At 35.3% G+C, this 6,000-nt stretch overlaps 1 long non-coding RNA gene across 1 annotated transcript; it reads right to left on the bottom strand.

Annotated features, from left to right (window-relative positions):
• Positions 1 to 2,259: 2,259 nt before the first annotated feature.
• On the bottom strand, positions 2,260 to 5,015 carry LOC136800900 (uncharacterized). Its single transcript, XR_010845767.1, has 4 exons — positions 4,838 to 5,015; positions 3,444 to 3,583; positions 2,610 to 2,736; positions 2,260 to 2,418 (listed from the first exon to the last, which is right to left on the bottom strand). It is a non-coding gene; the product is annotated as an uncharacterized lncRNA (long non-coding RNA).
• Between the last annotated feature and the right edge of the window lie 985 nt (positions 5,016 to 6,000).

Raw genomic sequence — 6,000 nt, 5'->3', positions numbered from 1 at the left:
GTGTGATTTTTTTTAAATAGACTTTCGATATTTTGCTATTCGGGACTTCGGGACTTTGGGTTAGTGTAATATTTTTTTTCAGAAAGTTGATGTATTTCAATTCGGGACTTAGGTATGATGTGATTTTTTTAAACAGATTTTCGATATATTTCAATTCGGGACTTCGGGACCTCGGGACTTTAGGTTGGTGTAATATTTTTTTCAGAAAGTTGATGTATTTCAATTCGGGACTTCGGGACTTCGGGACTTGCGTATGGTGTGATTTTTTTTAAATAGACTTTCGATATTTTGCTATTCGGGACTTCGGGACTTCGGGACCTCGGGACTTTGGGTTGGTGTAATATTTTTTTCAGAAAGTTGATGTATTTCAATTCGGGACTTCGGGACCTAGGTATGGTGTGATTTTTCTTAAATGGACTTTCGATATTTTGCTATTCGGGACTTCGGGACCTCGGGACTTTGGGTTGGTGTAATATTTTTTTCAGAAAGTTGATGTATTTCAATTCGGGACTTCGGGACTTAGGTATGTGTGATTTTTTTTAAATAGATTTTCGATATTTTGCAATTCGGGACTTCGGGACCTCGGGACTTTGGGTTGGTGTAATATTTTTTTCAGAAAGTTGATGTATTTCAATTCGGGACTTCGGGACTTAGGTATGGTGTGATTTTTTTAAATATACTTTCGATATTTTGCTATTTGGGACTTCGGTGTATTGATGTATTTCAATGTGTATTCGGTGTATTGATGTATTTCAATTCGGGACTTCGGTATGTGTGATTTTTTTTAAATAGATTTTCGATATTTTGCAATTCGGGACTTCGGGACCTCGGGACTTTGGGTTGGTGTAATATTTTTTTCAGAAAGTTGATGTATTTCAATTCGGGACTTCGGGACCTAGGTATGGTGTGATTTTTCTTAAATAGATTTTCGATATTTTGCAATTCGGGACTTCGGGACCTCGGGACTTTGGGTTGGTGCAATATTTTTTTTCAGAAAGTTGATGTATTTCAATTCGGGACTTCGGGACTTCGGGTCCTAGGTATGGTGTGATTTTTCTTAAATGGACTTTCGATATTTTGCAATTCGGGACTTCGGGACCTCGGGACTTTGGGTTGGTGCAATATTTTTTTCAGAAAGTTGATGTATTTCAATTCGGGACTTCGGGACTTAGGTAAGGTGTGATTTTTTTAAATATACTTTCGATATTTTGCTATTTGGGACTTCGGGACCTCGGGACTTTGGGTTGGCGTAATACTTTTTTCAGAAAGTTGATGTATTTCAATTCGGGATTTCGGGACTTAGGTAAGGTGTGACTTTTTTAAATAGACTTTCGATATTTTGCTATTCGGGACTTTGGGACCTCGGGACTTTGGGTTGGTGTAATATTTTTTTCAGAAAGTTGATATATTTCAATTCGGGACTTCGGGACATAGGTATGGTGTAATTTTTTTAAACAGATTTTCGATATTTTGCTATTCGGGACTTCGGAACTTTGGGTTGGTGCAAAGAGATAGAAAATAGAGGAGGTTGCACGCTTCTCTTTCTATTATACTATGTTAGTTATGATCATGAATAATTAATGAGGGAAGAAAAAAATAGGGAAAAGTTTACGGAACCGACTAAATTGAGACAATCGGTGTTTCATTCAAAAAGATACTATCGACGCCGTACAAAGGTGTTTGAAAACGAAAGTAGAACGAGCAGAGAGACAAATCAAAAAAATGGTAAAAAAATGGCTATTGTTTTCTTTGACAGCTCGAGTCTTTTGGAAATTTATTCTTAGATATTAGCTCTCTTGAAATATACTGTTCACTTTCTCACGTTCTAAAGAAAGGTTTACTTCAATGAGAGTCTATATAGCTGCAAATAAGGTAAGCTAAGTACAGGGAGAAATCTAGCACCAGTTGTCCATTTTAGCTTTTTTATGAGCTAAAAATGTATATTTTTTTACAAAAATCATAATATATTTTAACCATATAATAAACTATCATCAAAAGATAAATATCTACTAACAAATGTATTGAGATTGATAATTTTAGATCAGTTTGGACTGGTTTGGAGAGAAAAGAGAAGATATGCAGATATAAGATGATCAAAAACTTTAAGAGATTATAAACTTCAAATTTTTCATCTCATGTCAAAGACTGTCACAAGTGTGAAGGTGTATTTACTTTTTCTGCTTAATTAATTTTTGTTTGAAACTTCACAAAAAAACATTTGGAAATCCAAATCAAATCCAGCTAAAATACTGGTAAAATCTAACAAAACAATTGAATAACAATAATTTAACAATAGAAAAATCAGAACGACCTGCCCATAAGTTGAGGTTGAGGTTGGCTGACTAAGACGACCACCCAAAGTGTAAAATCCAGGATATTCGACAAGCAGCTCTTGCATCATTGACGTGAATGTCTTGACTAAAGATGAAAAGTGAAAAAAGTCTGAATGAAAGAATAAAAGACGGAGAAAGTGTTGGTTTTCTATTTTGAAAAAAAACCTCCAGAACATGCAAAGCCAGGAGGAGCACTCACAGAAACATTGATTGCTTAAAAATTAACATTGTACTATTTCATACTAAAAAAACTTTGAATGCAAAATCATTACAAACCTGTAGTTTGCAGCCCTTCAACAGTTTGAATAGCCAGGTACAGTCTCCTTTTTTCTTTCCTCTTTAGCAAGCCAGGTGTGGAAAGTGCCTCTGTTTTCCCACCTTTCAAAAATGTATTCGTCAGCCACTAAAATGATAAAAAGTTATAATTTGGTCCCAACACACAAGTAAACTGTCAACATTATCTCTTATCAAATAAAAAATGCTCCTTTAAAATCATGAGATTTCATTTCACATATTGTATAATATGGAGTAGAATTATCTGGATAATAGTAACACCTAACCCTCCCCTTAAAGGGAACTAGCAGGTGGTGAGAATACCTACAAAAACTAATCCCATTGAAGAATATAGGATAAAAATGACGAAACGTTTGTCTTTTGTTTTTATGTACTGTCTAGAAAAATTATTTAAAATTTCTGTTTACATCAAGCTAGTCATCAAACTAAAATCAGACTAAGAACAAGCAGACTTGTAGCTATAGACTAAATTATTTCAATGTCATGGACAACATTTTTATTGTCATAAAAAGCCATTTTATTTCAGACAGACCTAATTCTCAGACTTCACCTAGCATGGTCAAAAATAAGAAGGAAAAATATAAAAAATGATAACTGTTGTATAATTGTATGCTTACTCTCAGGTACCTAATAGCCGGGGGGGTTGGAATAAGCGGGGGGGTTGGAAAAAATCTCAAAAATTAATAAGCGGGGGGGGTTGGAATAAGAATGTCCTGGGTGGAAAATTTTCGAAAAATTAATTAGCGGGGGGGACGGCTATTAAGTAACCCGAGAATAGTAACATAAGCAAAATTTTTGAGTTAATATGGGAGTTACCTGAGCTGCAAGTTTAAATGTCATCCTATTTAGTCGATGTGTTCTCTTCTTAATTTGATCATGTAAAGCCCTGGGATTATGGTATTCTCGAACTCCCAGAGTTGTACCACACGGATCCAACTGATCGAGTGTTTGTCCAGCTAAAAGGAAAGGAAACCTTACAATTTCAATCATTTTTTTGAATTTCAACACCTGGTATAGTACACCTGGTAGTGATAATACTATTTCAAACAAATCATCATTAATAATATCTAAGGTATTATATCCTCTGGAAATAATAGACAAACCATTGATTTACAAAAGTTTTTGGTGCTTCTATTTCCATGAGAGTTTTCAAAATTGTTTTGTATACTCACAAATGAAATAGAGCTTTCTATCCAAATCACATCAGATTAATACTGAAGAAATGGACTTTATCTTCCTTATTCTTTGAGTTTATAAAATGAACGGTTTGTACAATGCTCCATCAGATACCAAACACCTGACCTTCAAACTCAATATAATTCCAACACTTTAACAGCTCCCAGATTACAGGAAATAACTCAATCATCACTTGAAGCAGATGCAGTAGGGAAAAAGCCAAAAACAAAAGTAAATCCAGTGTAGATACCTCGTAAGTAGTACAATAAAAGCTAAAACATGTGAGGCCGATTGTCTTGCTTGTTGGCCCTCCTCATAACATTGCCTTTCCAACTTACAGATTTCCTCATTTATTTCACCCAATAACAAAATAAAAAATCTTCAGCATCAATAATTAGACAAGCCACACCCGGTCTCTTTAATATTGTGAAATTTTCTCTCCATCAACAAAATCTGCGAAACCACCAGTATCAATATATACCTGGTGTTGCTTTAACACGCTGAGTTGAGTTATGCTTGACTTTCTATTTCTTCCTACTTTTTCAGCTTGGGTGCTTCTGGGTGCCTTTCAACGCTGATTCAAACTTCGTACAAACAACTCTACACTTTTCACAGATTTTCTCAGGATGAAAATCAACAGAATCATTAGTATAACATCAACTCTCAAAGCATTGAAAGCATCAAAAGAAGTTGCCTCTTTAAGTTTTCTACGGTCTTACTTTTTATGATGAATTGGCTTATCATGCACCGGCCGCATAATAATCTACACTACGTTTTTACTAAGCCAAACCAAAGGGTAGGTTTGTTCGATGAAAGTCAAATTCTTCTAAGAAGAAGAAGACTTCCATCTCTTCCTTCAGTAATAAAAAAAACAAATCAAGAAGCAAACTTTTCGAAATTCACTGCCAGAGTGAAAGACAACAAGAACCTGAACCTAGTCAGTCGAGTTGAGTACATGAAAAATGGGCTGAACTCAAAGAGCCAGACCACAGTGAAAAGAGCCAGACCACACTAGAAACTTCAGATATACATACCTCAAGGCATCCTCTACCAAGGAAAATTATTCCCTATTTGAGAAAAAATGTCCATCTTTTCGATTTCGAGTGATTTCCATCAGTTGGTGCTGTTAGCTACTCAACAAGACAGGCCATCTTTCTTCGATGATAATTTCACTGTATCCTTGATCAAAACGTAAACAAATCATTTGATTGGTTGAAATAAATATATCCCAAAGCATTTGAGATGTTTCAAACAATGTAGTACTTGCTGTAGACGTTGTTTTAGTCATAACTCGAATAGACATAACAAAAATAACAGCAGAAAAATCACCGCTTCGACCCGCCATGTTTGCTTCCTTCTCGATTGGCGGCATAACTCAGCTCGCGTCAAAGGCGATTTTTCTTTGTTGCAAAACAAAGGAAATTGAATAGAAAACAAGAGTCGCCCGGCTTTAAAGCAGTTGCGTGCAACCTCCTCTATTTTCTATCTCTTTGGTTGGTGTAAAACTTTTTCAGAAAGTTGATATATTTCAATTCAGGACTTTGGAACTTGAGTATGGTGTAATTTTTTTTGATAGAATTTCGATATATTCAGTATTTCAATGACTGTAACTTTGTAATTTTAAACATTGTAGAAAAAAAGGATGAATTGATGCTGTTCTGCAAAATTCAGCATTTCTCTATCTTGTAAAAACTCCAGCTTGTCCCTCGTATTTACGTAACTACCTGCCAGTAAGACTTACAGCACCAAGGTGGCCTTAGAACAAGAAATCCTATTTATCCTCTTAATATACGAACTGAGCGTTTCCGTAACACTTTTTTTCCGTACTGCATATCTCAGTGGAATGTTCTGGGAGGTAATATACGAGATCTACCTTCAATTAAAACTTTCAAAAAAGCAATCTATGAATTTTTGAGACCCAAGCAATCTCATTTAGATATGGCTTCCGCGACACTTTAGATCCTGTCTGTGGTTGCCGAACTAACTCTGTTGAAAACACTCAACACTTTCTTCTGCACTGCTCTATATATTCCCATGCAAGACAATCTTTGTTCGACAAACTTCAGACCCTAGGCATTATTTTTCATCCGCCACTTAACCCTCCTTTTTTCTGTCGGCTTTTATTATATGGGGATGAAAGTTTGACTTCAAATCTAAATAAATCTATTCTTTGTTCTGTTGTTGAATTTCTTAACGA

Source organism: Clytia hemisphaerica, unplaced genomic scaffold (assembly GCF_902728285.1).
Source record: "Clytia hemisphaerica strain Z4C2 unplaced genomic scaffold, Clytia hemisphaerica genome assembly, whole genome shotgun sequence".
NCBI classification, from domain to species: Eukaryota; Metazoa; Cnidaria; class Hydrozoa; order Leptothecata; family Clytiidae; genus Clytia; species Clytia hemisphaerica.
The sequence above is the reverse complement of the archived record's forward strand: the minus strand, read 5'-3'. Positions and strand labels throughout refer to the sequence as shown.